This window comes from Anolis carolinensis, chromosome 3 (assembly GCF_035594765.1).
Source record: "Anolis carolinensis isolate JA03-04 chromosome 3, rAnoCar3.1.pri, whole genome shotgun sequence".
NCBI classification, from domain to species: Eukaryota; Metazoa; Chordata; class Lepidosauria; order Squamata; family Dactyloidae; genus Anolis; species Anolis carolinensis.
The window spans coordinates 178,296,785-178,324,393 of record NC_085843.1 but is presented as its reverse complement, the minus strand read 5'-3'; the positions used below and the strand labels follow the sequence as shown (position 1 = coordinate 178,324,393).

The 27,609-nt window shown below is 42.2% G+C and overlaps 1 protein-coding gene across 5 annotated transcripts in view; it reads left to right on the top strand.

Annotated features, from left to right (window-relative positions):
• Window positions 1–27,609, top strand: part of LOC103279643 (heparan-alpha-glucosaminide N-acetyltransferase) — a 258,014-nt gene that overhangs the window by 218,968 nt on the left and 11,437 nt on the right. The gene's annotated exons all lie outside the window — the stretch shown is intronic.

Sequence of the window (27,609 nt, the reverse complement as noted above, 5' to 3'; positions counted from 1 at the left end):
CTAGGATGGTGTGCTGGACTGTGTCCAAGTAAAATTCAAGCCCCCTGATGTCCTTAAGTGTAGAGATTCAGGCCTCCAGTTGCTGGATCTTCTCTTCCAACAAAGCATTTGCATTTGTTGCAGATGTAACTTGGTATGTGTTCTGGCAAAAAGACAAGCATTCCTCAGGTCCTGCAGGTGACTGCTGCTCCTTCTTTGTGCTCCATAATTGAATGATTTAGTTTAAAAGAAAGAACTTTTCCAAATGGTCCTTCCCTTTCTTCAAAACATCTCACTGCTTTTCTCCTTTACTTAATTCAGAGATGATTGCTACTGAAACCGAGCCACTGCTACTGGCTCCACCCCCAGAAAGGTCAGATGACATAGTCGAAGCTCCGTCTTTTGAGCACACGACCAAGGATCCACCCACCGCAAGCACAAGGTGTCAAACACTAGGCTCCCAGCAGAAGCATCAGCACACTAGCCACCAAAACAACCACAAAGCCTTAAAAACAAACACACCACCTTACAAACAAGCATCCAGCCTTTAAACAAACAAAAATGCTACTGTTCCTTTATCTCGGTGGAGGCCAGAAGGGGTCCATATTATGGGAGGGACTTAAAGAAGGAAAACCATTTTCCCCATTTTTGCTGGTTATTCCCTCTCCTCACTTCCCATTTCACAAATGAGGGTTGTTTGCATGTAGGTGACATGGGTGGGGGGGGGGGATAACAGGAAAACAGGGGGAAATGGTTTTATGCCTTCAAACCCCCCTCCCCTTGTAAAATTGACTATTTTTCTCTGTATAGTTATTTATTTATTTATTTACAGTATTTATATTCCACCCTTCTCACCCCAAAGGGGTGGATCACAATGCACATATACATGGCAAATATTTAATGCCATTAGACATATGACACATATAGACAGACACAGAGGCAATTTAACATTTCAGCTTCTGGCTTCATGAGAGTATGCTTGATTCTGGCCACAGGGGGAGCTGCCGCTTCATGTCCACTTGTGACACTGAGTCCTTGATGGAGTACTTCCTCATTCTTCCAAACGCTGCTGGAAGGTTTTATGGTATCGTAAATAAGTCAAATTAGCCTCCCTGCATAAATTGGCACCTAAATTTCCTACTCGACAGATACAACTGTATTTCGGGCTGCGTAGGTCAAAAACAATCTAGACTATTAATGATCGGGAGCTCATTTCGGGCTGGCTTTGAACTCATGACTTCTCGGTCAGTAGTAAATTATTGCAGCTGGCTACTAACCAGCTGTGCCATAGCTCAGTCCACCCCCTTTTGGCCTCCACCTTGATAATAAAACAGTAACCAAGCAACAAACACTCAGCTCTAACACACTCCAAAAGTTAAGGAGTTCCTCAAGCACAGCTCACCTCCTGCTTCCTCTTGAGCCTCTGGGCCTCTGCTACTGGATCCACCCGCTGCATTACTGGCTCCGCCCCCAAGGACAAGCTGTCCTTGAAATTCAAGTAATCTTCTGCAGCTATAGAGAAAGATATCACATTGTTCTCTCCAGAACTCATCTGATCTGCTGGATTCAGGGCTGCATTAATTCTGTTTCCTTGGTCTGATACTCCCAAGTTTATCTCAAACAATTGCTTCAGCATGCTGACATCTGTAATACCCCTTGTCCTTTCCTTTGAACTGGTGGCTCTCTAACTTGGCTTTAAGTATCTTTGAAATTTTTGAATCTAATTAAACCACATTCACCACATCCCAGGCACTGCTGTACAACTGGCAGTAATCTTCCTGTTGCAGCTGCCCTTTGTTCATTTGTTCCACTTATTCAAATTTGTTCACTTCCCAAAGAACAGTGATAAAGATCTCTGCCTTGTTTCCTAATCTGATCTCATAGTTTATCTGAACTGGGTGGTGGTTCAGATCTGTCAAAACTGATTAGGCCAATCTGCCAGATCCCCAATCTTGGCTCTGAGGTGGGAAGAGGGTATCTCCCTGCTCACTTACTTGAATGAGGATCTAAATGATTGATGCATCAAATTAAGGAAATCAATGGAATGTTCATTTACAAAAAAATTAATCAGCATAGTTCTAAATGCAATCTTGTTTGTCTCAACAGAAAAGGCAAATGGCTGATTAATACTGACAGCAAATGAGCTAGGAAATGCACATGCTCAGATATGCTAGATTCCCTTCCCTCCCTACACACACTGTAGCATTTTCATTTTCTTAAAAATGTGATTTGCCATTTACTTAGGAAAATTGTCTATATACTTAATATCTAGAGGATATTAAGTTTGAACTCCTTATTTTCCAACTCCTGGGCTACCACAGGAGATTGATAAGATTTACGAAGCATTGATGGTCTGATTTGCCAAACTGCGTAGATGAGACAATATCTGGAAATTAGTTATGGCATGACCTGAACTCTCAAAGGAAGAACATATCTTCTGATCACATCCTTGGAGAAAGTAACTGCACCTGTGTAGCAACATTAAAGGAAACATTTTCTGAATGTGTGAGAATTACAATATTTTTGGAACTCAAAATTTGCTTCATGTGCTATAGAAAGCTGAGAATATCTATCTATTTCAACTCATTTATTGGAAAGCACACATAACATTAAGATTGGATAGTTCTGAGAAGATACATTGCAATCTATCATTTATTTACTGGTTTACATTTCTTACCTGGAGCCCCTGGTGGTGCAGTGGGTTAAACCCTTGTGCCTGCAGACTACTGACTTGGAGGTTGGATTGCTGACCTGAAGGTTGCTGGTTCATAATCCAACCCGGGAAGAACGCAAATGAGCTTCCTTTGTCAGCTCCAGCTCCATTCAGGGACATGATAGAAGCCTCTCACAGGGATGGTGAAACATCAAACATTTGGGCGTTCCCTGGGCAATGTCCTTGCAGACGGCTAATTCTCTCACACCAAAAGTGACTTGCAGTTTCTCTAGTTGCCCCTGACATGAAAAAGAATCTTACCTGCATTTTCTCCAGCAAGCTCAAGGCGGTGTCCATTGTTTTCCTCTTCCTCACTTTAACCTTACAATGTTCCTATGAGTGTTCTGTCTATCTTCCTCAAACACCCATCAATTCATATCTATACCCATACAAATGCTCAGACAGCTTCTAGCAACTCAAATCAAAAGGCATTGCACAGCTCTTCTATCTTTTTCTCCTAAATAGATTTTCTGTGATAAGAAAAAAGATGATAGAAGTAATAGGGAAACATTTGGTGGGGGGATTTTTTCCAAATTGAAGATGGTATTGCCTGCTTTCCCCCTGCCCATAAAATTCTGTGAATGAGGCAGGGTGTTAATAAAGACACCTGCTGGCATTCTGTATTGTAGTTATGAATTCATAACCTATCATAACAAATCTATAACTGTTGCTGCACAATCCTGATTGTCACAGCCTTGCTAGCTGAAGGGAGGGGAATGGAAACAACCTCCTACACCCTGACTGACTGCTAGCTGAAGAGACCTCAATCTCTGTGTGGCTGCTGCCTGGTAAGGTCAGTTTGAAGGGTACAGGACAGGAGAGGTTATTTACCATAGTTATATGCTCATAACTAAGTGGGTGATGTAAAACATGGGACCTTGTTTGGAAGCTGCATCTAGATGGCCTTTAGGCTTTTTTTTTTACCAATTATGTGGGAGATAGTTTTCAGTGAGCAACTCATCTGTAGTGAAAAGGTAGAGTTCATTTGTCTTAATCATGTAAGTGAGGCTCTTCAAGATACAAAAAGGCACTTTGATTCTTATCACATTAAGTAAAGGATTTGGTATGTATCGTGGCAAATCTGTGGGGTCCCAGCAAGGGGCATGGACTATACCCCGTATTGCCTGTCTTACCCCATCCCACGGGAGAAGCATCTGCTGCCTGGCTTCCCCTCACTGCAGCAAAAGCAACACAGGAAGTCAGAAGTGTTGCTGCCACAGTGGCATACACCACTTCCTCTCCTCTTTCACCACAAAACCGGCTGGAAGTAGGTATGCATCTTGTAATAGGCTCTGTGGCGTAAGGGGCAAGGAAGCGGGGTATGACCGGCAAATCAGCCCTCCAGCCAGCAAGGCTGTGACAATCAGGATTGAGCAGCATTAATGAATACAGAACAGTTATAGATTTGTTATGATAGGTTATGAATTCATAACTGCAATACAAAATGCCAGCCGGTGTCTTTATTAACATCCTGCCTCATTCACAGATGAGGTCGAAAAGAAATCCTTTGCACTTTGTGTCTATTGATTGGGAAAGATTTTGCAGAGCTACTCTTTCAGAAGGAACTGCCCAGAATTCTCCAGCTGGCACAACCAGCAGCCCTTCTAGCAGTAGGATTTTGGGAATTGTCATCCAAAAAACATAACTTTCCCCAGCTATGAGATTCTGTTGTATGGATTCATTTGGCCCAGGCTTGTGCTGCCAACTCTGATCAGAAGAGGCCACATGCTCTGGCCTTCATGCTCTAGGCCAGCCTTTTTATCTGTCACTTTTAAACTGGAAATGCTGTGTCAACAATGTTTTTAGTAAAAGCTACATGTTATGGAAATCTGGGAAGAATGGTTGATCATCCCTGTTAGCTTAATTGTGCACCTTTTTTCTCTCAGAGTCAGTATGAAATACTAGGGAACAGAAAGAGAGCATTGTAGGTGACAAGATGGAAATTATGTGATTGCTCAACCATGATCTAAGAAGCCTGGAAGGCACAATTGACTGCAGCAAGCAAAAATGTTTCCAAGCCATTGATCCAGGCTCTGCACACCATGCAGGCAAGCCAAACCATAGCTTGTCAGAGTCACTTAGTAATGGCTTTTTAAAAGCTGCTTTGCTGAGCAACTCCTTCCAAAGTTCGCTCAGTAGGAACCTCTGTTCTTTCTTCTTTTCATGTGTGGAAGCAGCTTTAGAGTCAACTGTTCTTCAAAATCTGTAGTTTCACACTTCTCTCACAGATTGAATAACTCACTGGCAGTCCTTTACAATAGGAGTGGGGAAATCATGCTTTCTCAGATACAGCTTGGATTTCAGTTCTTGCAAGCATTGTCCTGGCAGATAGGGCTAATAAGAGGTAAGTCCAAAGACTGGAGGACCACAGGTTCCTTACCCCTACCTTTGAAGGTTCCTTTCTTACAGAAGTATGATTGTAATTTTCTTTCTTCCAAATATGTAAGATAAGCATGGAAAACCAAGTAGGCAGATACACAGATAAGCAGTCTGAGATTCTTAGTAGCACAAGTTACAAAAATACTCCTAGCTTTTTTCTTGCTTGCTAGTTCCCAAACCTCATACAGTAGAGTCTCACTTATCCAACATAAACGGGCCGGCAGAATGTTGGATAAGCGAATATGTTGGATAATAAGGAGGCATTAAGGAAAAGCCTATTAAACATCAAATTAGGTTATGATTTTACAAATGAAGCACCAAAACATCATGTTAGACAACAAATTTGGCAGAAAAAGTAGTTCTATACGCAGTAATGCTATTTAGTAATTACTGTATTTATGAATTTAGCACCAAAATATCATGATATATTGAAAACATTGACTACAAAAATGCGTTGGATAATCCAGAATGTTGGATAAGTGAGACTCTACTGTACTTCTTTCTCACTAGCAACAAGTCAGTGCATAATTTTTATGATATCCACATAATCTTAATTATATGCCACCCCATTCAGGGGATCTTTTAAAATAATTGAGCAGGACTTCTAGATAAACTGTTCACAATTGTAATGTGAATTGTGAAGAATACTCCAGTATTTGTGGATGTAACATGCCATTTGGTTATGGCCTACAAAGCTTGTGCTTGAGAATCATGCAGTCAAATTACAAAAAAAATCATCAACATTTCTCAAATATTTGAAGTCAATTTATGATTTTCCTAACTGTTCTGGGCTGTGGGTTGGACTAGCCTGGTTTAGACTTGTGCCGTCCGCCGGACAATAAAAAACTATAAAACTGAAACGTGCTGTCCTTTATCCGGGCGAACTGCAAATCCCTATAAGCTGTCCTATAGATATTGAACGACTGAGTCTGGATAACTTCAAAAAAGGATGTTTATTCATACAAGGTTGTAAACCTGGCACAGATCTTAAAGTTGCAGAAAATGAAACAAATTTCTATAGGTTTTTGGGTACAGAATTATCCCTGGTTCCAGAAAGCAAAGGTGATTATAAAACCACTATACCCTAATCACGCTGCCTATATTAGAAGGAGAAACTCTTTCCTTCCCTATCTTTACAGCAAAGATTAGTTCTAGAAGCGACAGAATAACCCTGCTCCTCTAACTAGATTTCCTATTCCAGATCAATATAATTCAATACTTATCTAATTTGGATAGGCTTAGATTGGCCTGGTTTTGAGGATGATTTGTCCCAGTTAGCCTTGCACAGCTCCAGCACGTTGGAAGACTATAGCCAGAATGAAGCTCCAAAATGGAGACTAGACCCTGGTAAAAAGGGCGGTCCTAAGATGTTGCATTCTTTGACCAATCACTGCAAAGAAAACTGCAGCCAGCTCTTGCAGATTCCAAGCCACTTTTCCTAGGCTTTTGCAGCCAGAGGCTCAAACAAAATGTAAAGGAGGGAAAACAAACAAACAACCAATAGGTAAGGCAAACCATCGTCCTGGGGAACGGAACACTCCCCGCTAAATTCCCAGGATGTGGGAATTTACCAATCAAAAACATACAAACACCTTTGTATACACAACAATACAAACACTAGAACTTTAAACATCTCCAATAAGCAACACGAGGTCACTAATTGGTCTGTCCAAAATGGACACTTTGCCTCTGTTGCAAGTCTTTAATTGAACTTTCCTGACCTTACCGTCCGGGCAAGGAAAGGTCTTTAATACAATGCCCATGGGCCACGCATGGCGGGGCAAGTCTTTGTCCTTTAACAACACAACGTTGTTAACCTCAATGTTGTCCTGTGGGCTTTGCCAGATTCTTCTAGCTTGAAGCTGGCTTAAGTACTCAGCTTTCCACCTTTTCCAAAAGTGGTTGGCCAAGGACTGCACCTGTTTCCACAGGGCACGGTGAGTTCCGTCCGGAACTGGCAACATGATGTCCTTCCATCCTGGCACCTTTTGTGTCAAAATAAGTGCAGGAGTCAGTGGTTGTAAGTTCTCAGGGTCACTGGTAAGGGGAACCAGCGGCCGGTTGTTGATAATTGCGGTAACTTCCGCCATAAGTGTCACCAAAACATCATGCGTCAATGACCTATGACTCAAAAGCATGGCATTAAGGATTTTGCGACTAATACCAATCATCCTCTCCCAAACACCACCCATATGGGAGGCGTGAGGAACATTGAAAGTCCACATAATTTGTTCAGTATTCGTAAAGTTCTGAACCTTTGGGTCTCTCCCAAACCTAGACACACAATTGAGTTCTTTGGTCGCACCTACAAAATTGGTGCCACAGTCCGACCGAATTGACTTAATTGGCCCTCTGAGGGCTATGAACCTTTTTAATGCGTTTAAAAATGATGAAGTGTCCATCCCTTCTATGACTTCTATATGGACAGCTCGTATTACTAAACAAGTAAACAAAACTGCCCACCTCTTGTTATTTACAACACCACCCCTGGTTTTCCTAGTGACAACCTCCCAAGGACCAAACACATCGATTCCCACAAGGGAAAAGGGTGGGTCTGTCAAAGTCCTATCCTGAGGTAGTTCTGCCATCAACTGACTTTGACAGTTTCGCCTAAGGCGCCTGCATTTAACACATTTGAAAATACAACTGTTGACCAACCTTTTGGCATTAACTACCCACAGACCTTCATTTCTAAGGGCTGCCTCAGTTAGAGTTCTACCCTGATGATGGATCCTTTCATGGTGATGCCGAACGAGCAGCAATGCAGTGTGACTATTAGGGGGTATGATGATGGGGTTTTTTATGCACGCCTTGAGTTTAGCTTTGGCTAACCTTCCTCCAACTCTCAAAATACCCTCCTTGTCTAGAAATGGGTTTAACTCATTTAGAAGACTTTGATTAGGGATGTTGAGCCCTTGCTCTAGCCTAGCTATTTCCTGCTTGAAAGCAGATCTCTGTACTGACTTGAATATGACGCTCTTAGCCTTTATCATATCCTGGACCTGTAAAGGCTCACTATCTTTGCAAGCTAAACGATGTATAAGCCTAGCAACTGCTCTAAGAAGACTGTGCCACTCCGAAAAACATTCAAAACGGTGTGGTTCCAGGCAAGATCTTTGGCCCATCTTGATTTCTGTGGTCATCTTGCAAACTTTCACCTCTGGAACGGACTCGGGCAATTCTGTATTATCGGTGGGAGAAAAGGCTGATGGAAAATTGACTTCGGTCAAGCATCTGGGGCCTGTCAGCCAACTTGAACTTAACACTCGTTGAGTTGAAGCTCCTCTGGAAGCGATGTCAGCTGGGTTGTTGCTGGTGGCGACGTGGTGCCACTGGCTAGGCGTAGAACTGGATAGAATGTTGTTGATTCTATTAGCCACATACACCTTGAATCTTTTGGTTGTGTTGTTGATGTAACCAAGCACAACTGTACTGTCCGTGTGGAAATGGACATCTTGAAACAAGTCTCCTATCTCTTGCTGGATGATGCGCCAGAGCTGGACAGCAAGAACTGCTGCACACAATTCCAGCCGGGGTATTGAAGTTCCCATAGGAGCTATTTTAGCCTTTGCCATGATGAATCCTGCGTGACAAAAATCTCTGTCCTTTTGTCGCATGTATGCCACAGCTGCTATAGCTCGCTCAGATGCGTCACAGAAGATGTGAAGTTCTGTGGTGGGTTCTATCATCGCCTTGCAGGGAACAAATTGTCTGGGAACTGTGATGGTTTCCAGTCCTTCAGCTTGAGAAGTCCAATTTGCCCAAGCTGCTTTCACCGATGGGGTCAGCTCTTGATCCCATCCTATCTTCTTCAGTGACCAGAGTCTTTTTTCTGTCACATGCCTGTTGTTTGGCAAAGTGGGTTTTTCTACTTTAAAAGGCAGAGGGGCTATCCAATTTCCCTCTGGACTCCGGGAAACTTGAGAGTTCATGATCTCTAAAAACCTCTGTTCATCTTTGGAAAGCGCTGTAGTTTCATCCCTTTCGGAGACTTCAAAGATGGAAGAATACTCTGGTGTTATCCCCTGACAATAGACCGAGATATGACTCAAACAGCTATGCATTAGTGTGGGGCGACTACCTTGAAGCACATGCGCTTGACGAGTGCCCACCGACGATGGAGGGTGCATCCTATTTATGCACACTGGGCCTGTAACTGTCCAGCCTAGTGGTAGCAGCTGAGCAATGGGCGCCCCTGGAGGTCCCTTAACTTGGTCGTTCACATAGAACAAGTTCGGACAGTCCGCACCAAGCAGAAGGGCAATGTCCACATCTGGACGGAAAGCAGGTAAGGCGTTCTTCAGCCTTCGCAAGTGTGGATGAGCCTCCACAACTTCTCTAGTTACAATCTGTTTTTTGTTCCGAGGGAATAGAGGAACACTCAATGAGGTCTGGTAACTCGAACAGTCTCTTCTGGTCACAAGAGGAGACAACAAAGCCGGATGCTATGCGACCCTGCAACTTCTTCTTCCCTACACAGGTGGACATGGTGTAGTCGACCGTCTGGGTTTTTATGTCAAACAGTTGGAAAAACTCTGGAGTCGCCAGGGAGGCGTCGCTTTGTGAATCCAAAGCCACGTAAAGTCTCTTTTTAAGCCAAGGTCTTCTGGCTGGATATACATCTGCTAGGCAGATGGGATGGCAGACTCTGAACTGGTGCACGTCAGAGCATAGTTCAGTACAGGCGACCGATGGAGCATCCTCCTGCATCCGTGACGCGGTCTGCATGTTGGTGGCTTCAGTAGATGACCCTTCTTTGGAAGACGTGTCCCCTTTGGCGCGGGAGACAGCGTCAGAGTTGTGCATCGCGGTGCAATGCTTAAGGCTGTTACACCTTGCGCATTTGACGTCCTCTTTGCAGTTGGATGCAAAGTGAGGAGTTGCTCCACAGCACCTAAAACATATGCCCAGCTTCTGTACAATCTGTTGTCTTTCTTTATAAGGCTTCTTGCCAAATTCCCGGCAGTTGGCCAAACTGTGAGGCTTTTGGTGAATGGGGCAGAGCACCTCCTTCACCTCTGACTTGGATTCGTTGGCCCTGTGCTGAGTTTCAACAGCCTTAACACTAACCGGTCTTTTGGCCTCTCTGGATGGTTTTTTCTCCACTTTAGGTGCCTTCTCTGGCTGGGTCCCTTGGTATAAGGTGGGGAGGCCCGTCTGCGGATCATTCCTTTCTCTGGCCGCCCTGGTGATGAACTGGACCAAATGAGAAAATGGAGGGTATGCCTGGGAGTGGGCCTCCTTGTAGTTGAAGACCTCCTGTCCCCAGCATTCTTGCAAAGTGAAGGGCAGCTTGGTCAAGATCTGCCTCTGGGACAGGTGCTGATCGAGGCACTTCAAACCGGGCAGTTCTGGATTCTCCTTGGCCGACTCTAATTCCGTAAGGAGATCGCTGAGGTCCCACAAGAGTTTGAAGTCTTTGAGTTTCAAAGCTGGGAACCTTTGGAGCTTGTCCATAAGAGATGCTTCAATCTCTGTGCTGGCCCCATACCTCTGCTGCAACCTGGCCCAGGCCTTTTCCAGGGCTTTGTCGGGATCGGCTACGTGGGCTGCGTGGATCTTCTTAACTTGTGAGGATGAGGCTGGGCCCAACCATGCAGCCAGAAGAGTCAGTTCTTCCTCAGGCAATAACTTTAAGTCTCTGATTGCTCTCTGGAAGGTGGCCTTCCAGAGAAGAAATTCCTCAGGCTTGTCCGAAAACTTTTCGACACCCTTGTCCTTAAGATCTCTTCTGGGGCTTCTGATGATGGAGACAAGCTGGGACTCTGGCGTCGAAGGGAACAATTGAGGAGTTTGCTGTTGTGGAGTGGACTCCCACCGTGCACCTTGCGTCAACCTTTGGCCTCTTGGAGGGATGACATCGACCACTGACGAATCGGTGGCTCCCTGTGCAGCTGTCTGTAAGGGCCAACTAGCACTTGGCCTTGAGGCCCTGATTGACTGACCTAGGGATTTAGCAGGAGGCACAGGTAGCTCGGGCAAGGGTGAGCTCCCCGCTATGACGCTCTGCTCTGCAGGAAACTCAAAAGTGACTTTGGGGCCCTGCTCTGGGTAAGGAGAGAAGTCTTCCTGTTCCTCATCCGAAAACTGGCTGTTTAAGCTATTAAGATGCACAAGCACCTTGGAAGAAGGGTCCTGCTTCGGCAACTGACTTACATTTTCTTCTGTGAGTGGCTCAATTAGGGCCTTGGCCAAAGTGTCAGCCCTTACCCTTTTGGCTGCGGCATCCATCTTTATTCTAAGCATTTCTATTTCACATTGCCTTTGGGCCTGTTCTATTTGCATTTTGCTTTGCAGTCGTTGCTCTTCTTCTTTAAAGGGAAGGGTGAGATCAGCTGCCTTAGCATCAGCCTCCGCCCCCGCTACCTTGCTCTTTAGCTCCAGACGTGCAGCCTCCTTAATGTGCAAGGCAGCTAGGGAAGAGATGGCACTCCCAGCAGCAGAAGACTTGCTAGAGTGGCTATGTTGAGATGATGCACACTCCCTTAGTTTAGATACCTGGCTAGAGCGGTTGGACTTAAGACTAAGTGCCACAGCAGGTGATTTTAAAAGATTGGTCTCATGGCTGCATAAGGAAGACTGATTTCCTTTTGGCTCAGACCTTAGATTAACAGGTGGAGAACTAAATTCCAAGGCATCTAGAATTGCCCTCACCTTATTTTCTTTCTCATTAGTGTCAGCTAAGACACTCACTATTTCTAACTCTGAATCCTTGGCGTTAATGCGCTCGAGGACCTGGACTATCTTAGACACCAAACCCCTCCAGAGACCGAAGGTCTCTTCAAGGTCGGTCTGTAATATGGATGGCACCCTTGTAATACCCAAGCTCTCAATTCTGTCCATCAATGTTACAATTCGCTCCCATGCCGAACCTAACCTCACATGGAGGAGCTCCTTTTCATCTATTAGATGGGCTAGCATCTTGGCTGAAGGGTGCTTTATCCTTTGGGGCCTTTCATTCCTACTTTCAGCCTCAGAAGGAGGTATACCATCTGTATCATCTTGAAATTGCATAGACATTATGTATTCTTAATAGCAAGTAAATTTACAACAAAAGCAAATACAACATACCAGCAAGTAAATTTACAATAAAAGCAAATGCAATATATAATACAATGCACAACACTTAACCATAGCAATATATATCACTAAGTAACTATACTTTACAAAGATTGTGACCTTTGGCGCCAAACTTTGGTAGGCAAGCTGCAAAATGCCAACTGACAGCAACTTGCCACTTGATACCTCCCTTGCCCGAGTGACGTAAACTGCCAAAATGGCGACTTCGCCAAATTTTCAAGCACCTTGTGCTCCGCGGCTCGAGGCCTGCCGCCGAAGGAGCACCGAGGCTGGCTTTGGAAAGGAGGAGAGAAGAGACGCCTCCTCCCCGCTGTGAAGGGAGGTCACCACCGCAGGACGATGAGACAGGTCACCACCGCAGGTCAATGAGGCAGGTCACCACCGCAGGATGATGAGACAGGTCACCACCGCAGGACAATGAGGCAGGTCACCACCGCCAGGCGACCGTCCCGGCCGAGCGCTTCTGGACTCACCACCTCCGTGTAAGCCCAGGACCTACTGCTGGAGCTCCGCGGCTCGATGCCTGCCACCGAAGGAGCTCGGGGTAGATTGCTGGGTTTTGCACAGCCGTGCAATTGCAGAAACAGCCGCAGGGCTACGCGCACACACGCAAGCTGAAGAGCAGGATACTGCAGAGGCTGAAGAAATGGAGCCCCACTCTCTCACTTGCCTTTCGGCCTGGCAGCAAGCTTTCACTGCAACAGACCACAAAATCAAAGTCTCTATGGCCGTGCAAGCTAGCTGAAGCGGAAAAACCGCTGATCGTCCTCAAAACTGTGCCGTCCGCCGGACAATAAAAAACTATAAAACTGAAACGTGCTGTCCTTTATCCGGGCGAACTGCAAATCCCTATAAGCTGTCCTATAGATATTGAACGACTGAGTCTGGATAACTTCAAAAAAGGATGTTTATTCATACAAGGTTGTAAACCTGGCACAGATCTTAAAGTTGCAGAAAATGAAACAAATTTCTATAGGTTTTTGGGTACAGAATTATCCCTGGTTCCAGAAAGCAAAGGTGATTATAAAACCACTATACCCTAATCACGCTGCCTATATTAGAAGGAGAAACTCTTTCCTTCCCTATCTTTACAGCAAAGATTAGTTCTAGAAGCGACAGAATAACCCTGCTCCTCTAACTAGATTTCCTATTCCAGATCAATATAATTCAATACTTATCTAATTTGGATAGGCTTAGATTGGCCTGGTTTTGAGGATGATTTGTCCCAGTTAGCCTTGCACAGCTCCAGCACGTTGGAAGACTATAGCCAGAATGAAGCTCCAAAATGGAGACTAGACCCTGGTAAAAAAGGCGGTCCTAAGATGTTGCATTCTTTGACCAATCACTGCAAAGAAAACTGCAGCCAGCTCTTGCAGATTCCAAGCCACTTTTCCTAGGCTTTTGCAGCCAGAGGCTCAAACAAAATGTAAAGGAGGGAAAACAAACAAACGACCAATAGGTAAGGCAAACCATCGTCCTGGGGGACGGAACAAGACTCTTGTCTTTCCACTGAAGAGCAGAAGACAGTTAACAACCAATGAACTAATAGTTGGGCTCCAAATCTTATTAGTTGTCCGTACAGGAGTAGACTCAGTGAACCAAAAAAAATTCACATATTTGTAAACTTATTGTTTCAGTGGATTTACTTTAGCACGGAGTCAATTATTCAGATTTAAAAGTCACTGGAAACATGACACTGAAACAACAGAGATAATAAAAAAGAGCAAAAGTGTTCCCACCCACCCCGCACAAAAAAAATTAAAAAGTCTATTTTTATTTTTTTTTCTTTGTCCACCCTCATCCATGTATCCCTGCACGCTTGGACTCAATATTCAGAAAACAGCATGAGACAGCAGCATAATAATAGCACTTGAGCTATGTGATATTCTTCTACCATCACTCCCTCATAACTAGAAAAGAAATTAAAAGCTGTAGTTACATCACAAAAAGTTCTGTTATCCTTAACTGTGTTACATTCAGCATGCCAAGTAGATACCCTCCTCTCCTTTCGGAGGAGCCTGAAAACTTGGCTCTTCCAAAAGGCCTTTGATGACTGATCCCAGTAGGATTGACCTGTTTGCCTATTCAGTATCAGACCCTCAGGTATGCCTTCCCCAGTATTATAATTGCACTTTAATTGACTATGACAGCTGGGTAATCACCCCTCCCTGATGACTTTGACATATTTTGCACCTTGGCCCAGATCCTTGGGATTTTAAGATTTTATTATTGTATGTGACTTTTTATGACTGTTTTTATCATTGTTGATGTTTTATTGCTGATTAATCTGTTTTATTGTTTTACTTTTGCTTTTATATTGTTGTGTCCGGGCTTGGCCCCATGTAAGCCACCCCGAGTCCCTTCGAGGAGATGGGGCGGGGTATAAGAATAAAGTTGTTGTTATTATTATTATTATTATTATTATTATTATTATTATTATTACTAATTATGAAACAAGTAATGTTCAAGTTCTGGTTTCTTGTCACATTGAGGTCCTCAATGCAGGAGACCGGAGGGGGGGGGGGCGTAAGGCAGCAGTGCAAATCGTGGGCAGCAGGGCAAATCTGTCACCCAGCACGCTACATTGGCCGCATCACCTGCTTGCCCATAATACGTATGCGTTGTTCCCATGATTTCTTACCTGAACATGGGCAGTCTCCCATGATCAGGTTTCCCCCTCCTACCACGCTTTCTTGACGCATATAGTATGGAGCCGGAGGCAGATGTACATCATGGTATGAGATCTGGCGGGTTCTGTGCTAGCTGGGTGGAGGAAGTGTTCTAAGATGGGGAATTTAGGTAATGTGATGAGCTTGTTAGACTTTATATCTGGTACTCATCACCTATGAGAATCATACTCACTGGATGTGCTTTTCCAGGATTTTCTGGTTGTCCTGGCTATTCTAGTCTCTCATATTTTGCAACTACATCTGCCAGGCATCCATGCATGAGGCAAAACATCTGAAGGAAACAGCATTCACACGCATATGCACATGGCTAGGGCAGAAGGTCAGTCAGGCCTTTATAACCAGAGCAAACTCCCAGTATTCTATATAGAGGACACGGTTAAATTCTGCATCACATCTGTTGGGTCCATTCATGTGGTGATCAGAGAAAGCATTCCTCTTCCTCACACACTCACAGTTTGCCATTTCAATGAATGATGGGGTTGCCATCAACTATCTGATCTTTTCCTTCCAGACTAGATAGCAGTAATGAATATTGCCATGACATAAAATCAAACCTAATTTCATTTTGTTAGGGACAGCTGTGACTTTTGTTGTAAATATGATCCTATTGTGAGAACTGTTCTTTTGGTCTTGTTTTTGTGTGTGCTGTGATGATGGAAAGTCATATATAGTGTGTGTAAGTTTTACCATCCCTTGCCAGTATATGCATTTGAGTAAACATCAGAACATCCTACTTTTTAAGTATTTGTAAAAAGTCTGTCATATTTTTAAGTCGTAAGGCAAAAAGAAACATTTTGTTGTGGTAATATCCTGATGTTATGGGCCTAAAATACAAGCACACTCCACTACATTATTCTATGTACAGCTAAAAAAGCTGAACTAAAAATGTGTTGAAAAAATAATGGGATTGTATAGCACTGTTGAGACCAATCAAGAATAATGACATTTCTAGCCTGAACTTTCGTGGACCTGAGGAGGGGAGATTTGAATTGTCATAAAAATGCAAAACATATGGGTATGGTAATGGGGTGGGAAGCTTAGTCACAATGATGGTCATGAAGAATTACTAAAGGGAAAAAGGTGGGAGATAGGTTTTATATTCATGTCAAATTGCGTAGGTAACCTAGGAATAGAGGAGGCAGTTCTTGATATACCTGTAAGTTAACCAGCAAAATATTAATCTAGAATGCTTTCAAGATAGCTTTCAAAAATAATTCACACTAAGCCTACAGTTTGATGGCATAAATTGTAATCCACTGTAACAGCAGGATGTCAGGTCAAGCTGATTAAATATCAAAATAGGTCATCATTATACAAATTAAGCACCAAAACCTCATGTTATACAACAAATTTGACAGAAAAAGTAGTTCCATGCGCAGTAATGCTATGTAGTAATTACTGTATTTACAAATTTACCGCCAAAATTTAAAACACTGACTACAAAAACATTGACTACCAAAAGGCAGACTGCGTTGGATAATCCAGAACATTGGATAAGCGAATGCTGGATAAGTGAGATTCTACTGTAATATTACTGTGATAGAATAATACAGAACAATATAATCTCTAAAACCACTGCCATATAATCCAGTGCAAATTAGATAATCTGTGGAAGAGGCCTAAGTGAAACCTAACTGTGCCTGTCCCCTGGGCTGGGTCGGTTGCTAGGAGACCAAGTGGGTGGAACTTAGCCTTCTAACTGGCAGCAATTGGATAAAAACAATTATTCATCTCCCTCTAATTAGGACTTTATTTTTCTTTTCTTTTTGTTGTATCAACCTAGAGCTGTGGATGATGGGTTGTGTTGTCAAGTTTCGAGGTTGGGGGGCCTGTAGTTTTGTTGTTTTGTCCGCTTCCCTGATGCCATCACTCTTTTATTTAGAGAGAGATAATTTTCTGGTGTATAGAACTACTTTTTAACCCAGGCAAATCTTCTCAAAAGTTAGGGGGTCCTCTTATATGCCAAATATTGTCTTATAGGGCAGGTGCTGAAAATTCTGCATCTGCCCATATATGGTGGGGGGAACTCAAAAACAGCTGAGGCCACATCCCCGCCATATGTGGCGACCATATGAAATCAGCAAAGGTGGTGCTGTACAAGTATGGTAGAAGAAAATCCACTCGGGTATGGAAAAAAGAGACAGAGCTGCTCTGTGCCCAGAAAAACATGCCACTTTCATCCATCTGGCCTACCTTTGTATCTATTACCGTGCCTCCTTCTCTGCCTCTCAGATCTCACTCCTGAGGACTGCAGTGAATTGGCGCAGATGTGCATGTGTGAGATCTGAGAAGCAGAGAAGGTGGTACAGTAATAGGATACAAGGGCGGACCAGACGGGTGAAAAAGGCATATTTGCGCTACCGCTCTGATAGTCTTTAGGTGTGCGTTGGAAGAGGGGTAGTCTTATACGGCAAGTATGTCCCAAACTCTATATTTTAACTGGAAAATTTGGGGGCCGTGTTACACAACCAGTCATCTTATAAGCGGAAAATAAGGCATACACACACACACACACACATATCAGGCATGGACAAACTTTTTGACACATTTGTGTTTTAAAATTTGACATATGGCAGGGCCAGTGGCAGATGGATGGATGGTGTTTGTGTGAACTAATTGGAAAAAAAATGAACAAATTCCTATGCACGCTGCACATATATTGTTTGTAATGCAAGAAAAAAAAACAGAAAAGAAAGAAGAATACAAAAGTTTGCTGTGAATCTTTTGGGCTATATGGACATGTTCCAGAAGCTTTCTCTCCTGACATTTTGCCTACATCTATGGCAGGCATTCTCAGAGGTTGTGAGGTACAATACAATATCTAAAATGAAGAACGATTTTAATCAAACTTAACAATATTTCATTGGAAGACCCCCAGGGGCCATCATGTCCAACCCCCTTCTGCCATGCTGTAAAAGCAAAATCAAGGCACTCTCAACTGATGGCCACCCAGACTTTGTAATTATAATAATAGTAATAATAATAGTAGTTGTAATAGGAACAACCCCAGGACCATCCAGTTCAACTCCCTTCTGCCATGCAGAAAAAGCACAATCAAGCACCCCTTGAGCAGTGGAAGGGAAATAGGGTTTTGGAAGCAAAGAAAGTGAGGGGAAAGGGTCTGGGCAGCAAAAGAGGCAGGGGGAGTCTTTTGGCGGTGAGGGCAGCAGGGAAAAGGCTTTTGGGGCGAGATAGGCAGGGGAGGGGGAGGAGCAGAAAGAGGAGGAAAAACATGGGAGCAGGAGGAAACCATGGAGCCCCCTCAGTATACTTCGCAGAGGTCCAAAGGCTCCATGGAGCACACTTTGAGAACCACTGGGCTACCGCTATGCCCTCTTGGATGACTCCTCCTTTTCCTTTTTCTCACCACATTTTCTTACACTGAGGACCAAAGTGCTCCATGTCTCAGGATCTGCCAGTTCACCTCCTGCCCCCTTCCCTGATGCTGTTAGGTTGTTTAATTGTTGTTTTATGAATGCACAGACATGATCCCATCAGTATGTGTTACATATATTTCAATACTGTATTATTGTATTTCCTTTGTGTGTGTGTATGTGTGTGGGCCAGTAATTCAGATAGCCACTGTTATGCTTATATGTATATCAGCAGTGATATAAGGACATTTGAGAAGCCTCCCACAAGGATGGTAAAACAGCGATATAAGTCCGGGTGTCCCCTCGGCAACGTCCTTGCAGACAACCAATTCTCTCGCATCAGAAGCAACTTGCAGTTTCTCAGGTCGTTCCTAACACAGAGAAAAAAACAGTGATATACATAGAGTATTAACTAAGTAAACAGTGCTCTCTTTTCTGCTACCTATTCTGTTATTGGAATCCAAGGCCGGAGTCAAAATTGCTGGAAGAAACATTAACAACCTTAGGTATGCAGATGATATCACTCTGATGGCCGAAAGTGAGGAAGAGCTGAGGAGCCTTATCACCAAGGTGAAAGAAGAAAGTGCAAAAGCTGGGTTGCAGTTAAACATCAAGAAAACCAAGATCATGGCAGCTATGCCTATTGATAACTGGCAAATCGAGGGAGAAAATGTGGAGGCAGTGACAGACTTTATATTTCTAAGCGCGAAGATCACTGCAGATGCAGACTGCAGCCAGGAAATCAGAAGACGTTTACTTCTTGGGAGGAGAGCAATGGCCAACCTTGATAAAATAGTGAAGAGCAGAGACATCACACTGGCAACGAAGGTCCACATAGTCAAAGCAATGGTATTCCCCATAGTAACCTATGGATGCGAGAGCTGGACCATAAGGAAGGCTGAGCGAAGGAAGATAGACGCTTTTGAACTTTGGTGCTGGAGGAAAATCCTGAGAGTGCCTTGGACCACAAGAAGATCCAACCTGTCCATCCTCCAGGAAATAATGCCTGGCTGCTCACTGGAGGGAAGGATATTAGAGGCAAAGCTGAAGTATTTTGGCCACATCATGAGGAGACAGGAGAGCTTGGAAAAGATCACGATGCTGGGGAAAACAGAAGGAAAAAGGAAGAGAGGCCATCCAAGGGCAAGATGGATGGATGGTATCCTTGAAGTGACTGACTTGACCTTGAAGGAACTGGGGGCGGTGACGGCCGACAGGGAGTTCTGGCGTGGACTGGTCCATGAGGTCACGAAGAGTCAGAGACGACTAAACGACTGAGCAGCAGCAGCAGCAACATCCTGTTATTCATAGAATCATAGAATAGTAAAGTTGGAAGAGACCTCATGGGCCATCCAGTCCAACCCCCCGCTAAGAAGCAGGAAATTGCATTCAACGCACCCCCAACAGATGGCCATCCAGCCTCTGCTTAAAAGCCTCCAAAGAAGGAGCCTCCACCACAGTCCAGAGAAGAGAGTTCCACTGTCGAACAGCTCTCACAGTGAGGAAGTTCTTCCTGATGTTCAGGTGGAATCTCCTTTCCTGTAGTTTGAAGCCATTGTTCCGTGTCCTAGTCTGCAGGGCAGCAGAAAACAAGTTTGCTCCCTCTTCCCTATGACGTCCCCTCACATTTTTGTACATGGCTATCATGTCTCCTCTCAGCCTTCTCTTTTGCAGGCTAAACATGCCCAGTTCTTTAAGCCGCTCCTCATAGGGCTTGTTCTCCAGACCCTTAATCATTTTAGTCGCCCTCCTCTGGATGCTTTCCAGCATGTCAACATCTCCCTTCAACTGCGGTGCCCAAAATTGGACACAGTATTCCAGGTGTGGTCTGATCAAGGCAGAATAGAGGGGGAGCATGACTTCCCTGGATCTAGACGCTATACCCCTATTTATGCAGGCCAGAATCCCGTTGGATTTTTTAGCTGCCACATCACATTGTTGCACACTAGGCTGAACTAAGGCTAAACAGTATGTATGTAAGAGCAGAAACGAAAGTTTAATTTCCACAGTACAGGCAGTCCCCAAGTTGCAAACAAAATAGGTTCTGTAGGTTTGTTCTTAAGTTGAATGTGTATGTAAGTCAGAACAGTGTAACTCCAGCCAAAAATAGTTGTTTGTAAGTGGGATGTTTGTAATTCGGGGACTGCCTGTACTGGGAGATTGTTTAGTAGACTCCTTTTTCCTGACCCAATATGTGCCAGAGAAGTGCGCTTCCCAACTAGTCCACTTTTTGTCCACAGACTAACATATTTAAGACATAACATATACATGTAGACTGTCCAGTTTTTAATGTTATTTATTTGAGAAATTAAACAAATAGTGATCAATGCAGCCATATATTAGTACTGTATATCTTGGTTTTAGATGTATTTTCCTCCATATGACTGTAAACAACATCAAGAGCTACACAGACTGAAAAGCAGCTCAGGAGTAAATAATTTTTGTGTGGTTTTAAATAACATTTCCATGAAAAGACAGATTAAGTGAAATATGTGATGGCAGATTTATAATCCAAACTTGAATAAGTTACTTTTTTTTCTTTTGGAATACAACTTCTAGAATCCTAGCTCCCGGAAACTGAGGCCCCTCTGAAGTAATTTTTCTAAGCTCCAACCATTCATACAAGAACAAACTTGCAAATCAGGCCAGAGATGTTGGTATAAATATGAAGGCCAAGTCACCCCCTCAAAACTCCCTGGATCTCAAGAATACTTCAGAATACGTTAATCTTATTTTAAAACATTATCTACATTTACAACATAAACACATTTACGATACATAATTGTTCTGCATGTTATGTTGGTTTTTTCATTTAAACAGTATATTATTTGCATACTATTCTTTTCATTAAATTGGAGCTTTCTGTTTTGCTGATTAAATACTGGAAAGGGAACAAATTTTGATTCTAGTGATCATAAATAAATCTGTTTTAAATGAGTTTGGGTGGGGTTTGGTATATCAAATCCTGTGGTTGTTTTGAGCTTTATTACAGGAATCCTCAGTCAGATCATCAAGGATAGTAGCCCAGTGCCAATCCACATACTTGACTTCTGAATGCTTGTAAAATGCAATTTCAGTGGAAAATACAGTTGCCTTGCCACCATTAATTAATGACCAGGGAAGGGTGAAGTCTGGGGATGAGTGAGAGTATTTTTCAAGACCATACCAGAAAATGCAAGGGGTGGTGTGTGGGGAACCCGTGCTAGAAGATATTTGTGCTGAAGAGGGAAGGATAGAACTGGTTAAAATTTCCAAAGGGCTGCAAAGGCTGCAAAATCAGTTTTGGTAGTTGTAGTAAAGAGGTGTGGCAGGCAGAAAGTAGTCCCATGTGAAATTATGTCTAGCCCTACCTCATGCTTGAGCTAATGACAGCATGTTTGTCATTAAGGCTAATTGTGATCCATTTTTATTAATAAAGCAAGCTTCCAACTGGTTGTCTGATTTATCCATTTTGATATTAAAAGCTTAGTGTCATTTTGACACTAAACTTCTTATCACACTATACCGTTATAGTGATATATTGTACTTTGAATGCCATCACAACATTGTATGGAATTCTGGGATTTGCACTTTAGAGAAGGCATTCAACTACTGGCCCTAGAATTCCACAGTGTTGTCATGACAATTACAGTGGAATAGTAGCACTATAGCCATGTTGTGTGATAAAGGATTAAGAATACTTATTATTAACACTGGTATAAACACATTTTTGGCCTGCTTATTTCTCCATTGAGCAAAGAGTTGAAGAATTCATGAATTAAAGAAGGAAAACCGAGGTGGTCTGTAAGCCTACAGTCCATAGCCAAATCCAAAAGCACAGCAAGGGGATAAAAGAATGCTACATCTGCATCACGCCTTTGTTCAGGAATAAAAATAAAATAGCTCATTTCCATTTTTGATTAGAGCTATGTATGAAAGCCAACCATTTCCCAATGGCTTTTCCAATAGCTCATTACTAGCTGAAATAGTGGACAGCTATCAAAAGCAGTTGTGTATGATCAGTTTCTAATTATAGTACATGCCTTTTTCCCGCCGTCATCCATCACCCCCAACCTAATCTTTGATTTCAGAAATTCTTCATTCTTCTATGGAACATGAATCCATAAGCATTCATTAAGACATCTCAAAGCTAATTTAACCACAGATCTGTAATATTTTAGGCAGTTAATATGTTTGTTTGTTTTTTGAAAGAGGTGAATTTTTGAGTCAGCCATAGATTAAAAGTTTGGAACTGCTTTCATTAAGATGTTGGCTTAATACTAAGAAAATCTGATTGGCAAATACTCACTAGATGGATTATTTGCTGTCTCTCAGAGGTAAACAGCAAGAGAAGAAAATTCATTGTCTCTGCCCGAATAAGTTACTTAGGACTTCATCAGACGGGCGTTTTCCCTCATCTTTTGGGATAGCCAGCCATCCCATGTCCTTTCACCATCTTTTCTTTGCTTTCCCCCACTTTCTCAGATTTGGAGCTGTGTAACACCCAACTCCTGAAGACAGACTTCTGGACCCATTTTCATGCACTGCAGAAACAGAACTTCACTGAGACCCACTGTAAGTGCCCTTGCACCATGTGATGGCCTCTGTGGGACTCCTGTGAGTTTCCATTTCCAAAGTGCATTGAAATGGAGCCAGAAATCCATCTGAGGAGATCCTTAAACTGTAGCAATATCATTGTATAGGAAAGTTATTTTTTTACAAAGATAAATTGCTTTGCAGGGTCAGAATTAGGCCAGTTTGGGGAGGACAAGAGTCATAGTTTGCCAGCCAATCATGGCTGTCTTCCCTCCTGCCCCATCCCTGCAAAAGAAGGAGCAAGAAAGGAGAATGAGGAATATGGTAGCAGTACCAACTATTGTTCAGAAAGTCTGTGGAAAGGGGAGCCAGAAAAATCACCTGTGCCTTGCCTGAATTGTGTGTACTCAATTCAGTGTGTGTATATATATGCCTATGCATTTGGGAGGAACTTGGTGACTAGTGTGAGTAGGGGATGCTATGTGGATATTTCTTTTAATTGTTCTTAAACCACTAGTCCATTAACATTGTGGTTATTGATTAGCATCTGGAATGGCACAGTGTATGACTAGGGAGCTATGTTTGGATGGTGGGTCACAAACTGTGTAGGTTTACTCTGGTTAAATGGCTGTAGTCTTTTCAAGTCAAATGTGAATTTCACCAGAATATTCAACACATATGCTTTCAAAAAGGAAGACCCTAAATGTGTCTAAAATCCTACCACATGTTTGTGTAGTTGGAGGGATTTTATCCCACCTGTTTTTCCAGTGGGAGACCCAAAGCACCTTGTTAATAATCGAATTGTGGTGTGGAAATAAGATGGAACGAACTTTGAAGGGCAGAACTGAGAATCAGTGTGAAATTGAATTTGAGAGAGTCACCCATCCCTAGCCTCAGATGGAAACTCCCTCTTTATTGCCAAATATTAGAATCTGAACCAGAGGTATTACACTGTTTTGCACTTCCTCTGCTTTTTTAATGTTCCCATTTGTAGTGTGTGTGTCACTGTAAAGAGGAGACTCCCATATGGATGCATTTCCTTTCTCCTCCAAGCAAACAACCATAGAAACAAATCATTTCTTTCTCCCCAGACCATCTCTGATTTGCAGCTCATACAGCTTGTGCTAAATTATGGCACACTGTCACGTTTATAGGGTGATTTCATCAATTGATTTATTTAATTAATTTAGCGTTTTAACACTGTGCAGAGGGTGTGTGGCATTAACGGTTTCCTGCAGCCGTAGATTTATTTGAATTTCTTCAGCCAAGATTTATTTGGAATACCTCAAGCAGCTCTTTAGTCTTGCTAGTCCTCCTGGTACGAAAGCCAAAAGCATGGTGCTGAAAAGAGGACAACTATGCCAAATGCTGTTGAGGACCCTGCTGGGGATATTTAGATTTCTTCCTCCCATTTTCCTCTAAATACAGGGCTATAGGGACTCCTTGGCATAGAAATATTCAGTTCTCTACTTCCCATAAAGGGAAATGCAAAGGATTATATGAAGCAGGATTATTTGTAAATATGTGTTTCTACAAGAGGTGAGAGTGGGAGATAATAATATTGAGGAGGTACGGGAGAATCAAGGATAGAATAATGAATATGTTTTTACCGTGTTAAACTAGTGAACTTTTTAAAAGTGTAGGGGGTCTATTTTAGACATGGCTTATGTGTTTTCCATTCTATAGTCCCAGTCTGAGTAAGTAAAACGTCCAGACTATCAAGATAATAATAATAATAATAATAATAATAATAATAATAATAATTATTATTATTATTATTATTATTATTATTATTATTATTATTATATTTCTTACTGCCTCTCTTCACGGCTCGAGGCAGTTACAACATTACTAAAACATATAAAACACACAATCATTTAAAGACACTCAATAGAATACAATATTAAAACATATTTCCTTAAAATACATATTAAAATACACAAAACCAAAGTTAGATATAAAATGGAATTTTAAAATTTGTCATTAAAACTGTCTAAGCAAGGGATCTGCTTGAGCCTCACTTCACACTTGGAATTTCTTTCTCAGAACTGCATTTCAAACTACCCTAACCATGGAATGAAGAAATAGTAGTAGTAGTAGTAGTAGTAGTTCCCCGCCTCCCTCATGGCTCATACACTATTTCCACAACGTGTGAGAACGCATACTGCCAGGTTTACATCAACAGTACTGGGTTCCAGATTATTTCCAGCTGCAGCTACTCCTTATCTATGAGCAGCTAAACAGTTTAGGGTAAGGATATCAAGACTTATATAACACTACCCATTGTTTCAAGATCTGATTCGGGGACCATGCTGTATGGTCCACCACCAAGAGTTAAGGTGGCCGAGAACAAGATCTTTTTCTTTTGTGGCACCCAGACTAAAATACTGGTTTCACTTCTGTTTAGCTTCAGGCATTCTGTTAAATCATTTGGTTCTACACAGAATTTAGATAATTTTAAATATCTATATTATAAATATTTGTAAATGTGTTTCTTATTTTGTATCATGTAGTCCTAATCACACTAAACTGTTAATAGTACTGCTTTTCCACTTAGATTGCCAGGACAACATTCTCTGGAATTCTGGGATTTATAGTTTAGGGAGGAGCATTTAGAATTCTCTGACAGACAGTTCTTGGACCTCACTAAACTCCAAATTAAAGGATTGCATGGAATGTAGCCATGGCAGTTAAAGTGGAATAATGAGACTAAAATAGTGTGGTGTGTTTTTTTATTAAGTTGGGACAATGTTTTAAAGTTAGCTTTTAAATAAAAAATAGTAAACTTATTTAAAATTGTAAGTTGGAGGCTTGTGAGAAGGTTTTATAAACCTCCATGAACTTCATTTGAGAGAAGAACAATTGGTGGAGGAAAACCACACTCTTTGAGGAACTCAAAGTTGATTGCCAAAATGATGTCTTACAAAATGGTGGCACACAGAACAAAAAGGAATTACTAGATGTGAAGCCAGGCCTCCACATTTGCGGGTTGGACCTTTGTGGATTTGATTATTTGCAGATCTGATTAAAATATCCTCTCCAGGTCCCCCATTGCAACTCTAGGGCCACCTTCTTATGGGCATTATGCTAGAGCAGTGGTTCCCAATCTGTGGGTCCCCAGGTGTTTTGGCCTACAACTCCCAGAATCCCAGTTAGTTTACCAGCTATTAGAATTTCTGGGAGTTGAAGGCCAAAACATCTGGGGACCCACAAGTTGAGAACTACTGATCTAGAGATTCCCAGAGAATTCACTCAAATATAAATTAGCAATTTTTGTAATTGCACTTTTTCACTTTTGTGGGGTCCCATGCACCTAACTCCAATGAATGTAGAGGGATGACTATATACTGTAACAATTTGTGGCAGATTCCATTTCACTTAATATATATTAGCTAATGTTAATGTTTTGTCTAGTCTTGAAGCGGAAATTCAGCTACCCATTAAGGAGTGAGTGGAGGACCCGCTACAATGCCAGCCAGATAAAGACATGCAAATTTTGTTGAAGGCAACAGGAGCAGAGGTTTATTACTTTCCGGCCTGAAATAATTTCTGTCTCTGCTCAAAATGATCAGACAACAGCTAAGCAATACTGTGCAAGACATTTTATCCCATTTGAAAGCCATTCAGAGTCCCAGTGCCCTCCTCTGATTGGTCATAAATTGCCTCGGCTTCATTCTCTTTGGCTGGGAAATCCTCATGACATCAGAGGTGAATGGAGTCTCCTCCATGGTGAAAAAAATAAAATAAACAACTCATTGGTAGGCTTTGAACTGGAGTCGTTTGAAAAGGCCTGCCTGGAGAAGGGATGGGCAAGAAGCATATAGTGAATCAGTATGTAAAACAGTAAAACATGATGGGATTATTGACCAAGAGGCATAGAACACAATAGGGCTGTTATGCAGATAAATTAATTCAATCAAAAACATACAGATTTTATCTGTATATTGTTGGAGTCTGGCAACATCACATCTCCGAATTCCCTCAGGAGATTAAAGTTTTTGTTGACAGCATTTGGGTTTTTTGACCAGCATTGTCTTTCCTTGATGGGCTCACTACATAGTAGGTGGGCAAATGGCAAAGCCCCCTGGACATATGTACACAAACAGAATATTTTGTTTAAGACTTTTTTAAATGCGCTGGACTGTATCTATACAAATATGCGTCCCTACTCCAACACAGTTTAGTTACTTTTAATATAAAACATATATGTATGTGTCTCAAGAAGGTTATAGCCATGTGCATATTATAAATGATATTTTAACCAAATATATAAATTTTTGAAGCATGAAGTGAAATTCCTTTTGTTAGGAGATTTTGGGTTAGGCTCATTATTCTGGGTTTGTGGGCATGCATTTCCTTTTCAGTTCCTCCCAGGGATTACTTTGTTATGAGGTTAACTAATCCCACTCAGAATGTGTTGTTTCTGGCTGGACTGCTGGAAATGAATATTGTGGACCATCAGGAAGGTGCTGCTTTTACATATAATTCATATTTTATATAGAATTCATATTTTGGCTTTAAAGCTTGTATTTAGTTCCTCTTTTTTTGGGGGGGGTTCCTGACAACAGTCTCTCCATAAAATGTTCACTGAGACATCCTTAAAAAACCCTTTTGAAACCTGATTTAGCCTAGGGAACAACTTACTACTGTACTAAAGATATACAATAAGAATCCAACAAGATTCATGTCTCCTCCATGATGGTGTCATGAATCCCTATGGGGAGAAAGGTGGGATAAAAATAGAGCAAATAATTATCATAACCATTAAAATTATAGAAAACAATATTGACATTACTGTCTACCAGTCTGTATTTTGCAAAAACGTGAGAAAAGGTTTGGGTTGTTTAGGGAGAAATACAGCTCCAGAAATACTAGGGAC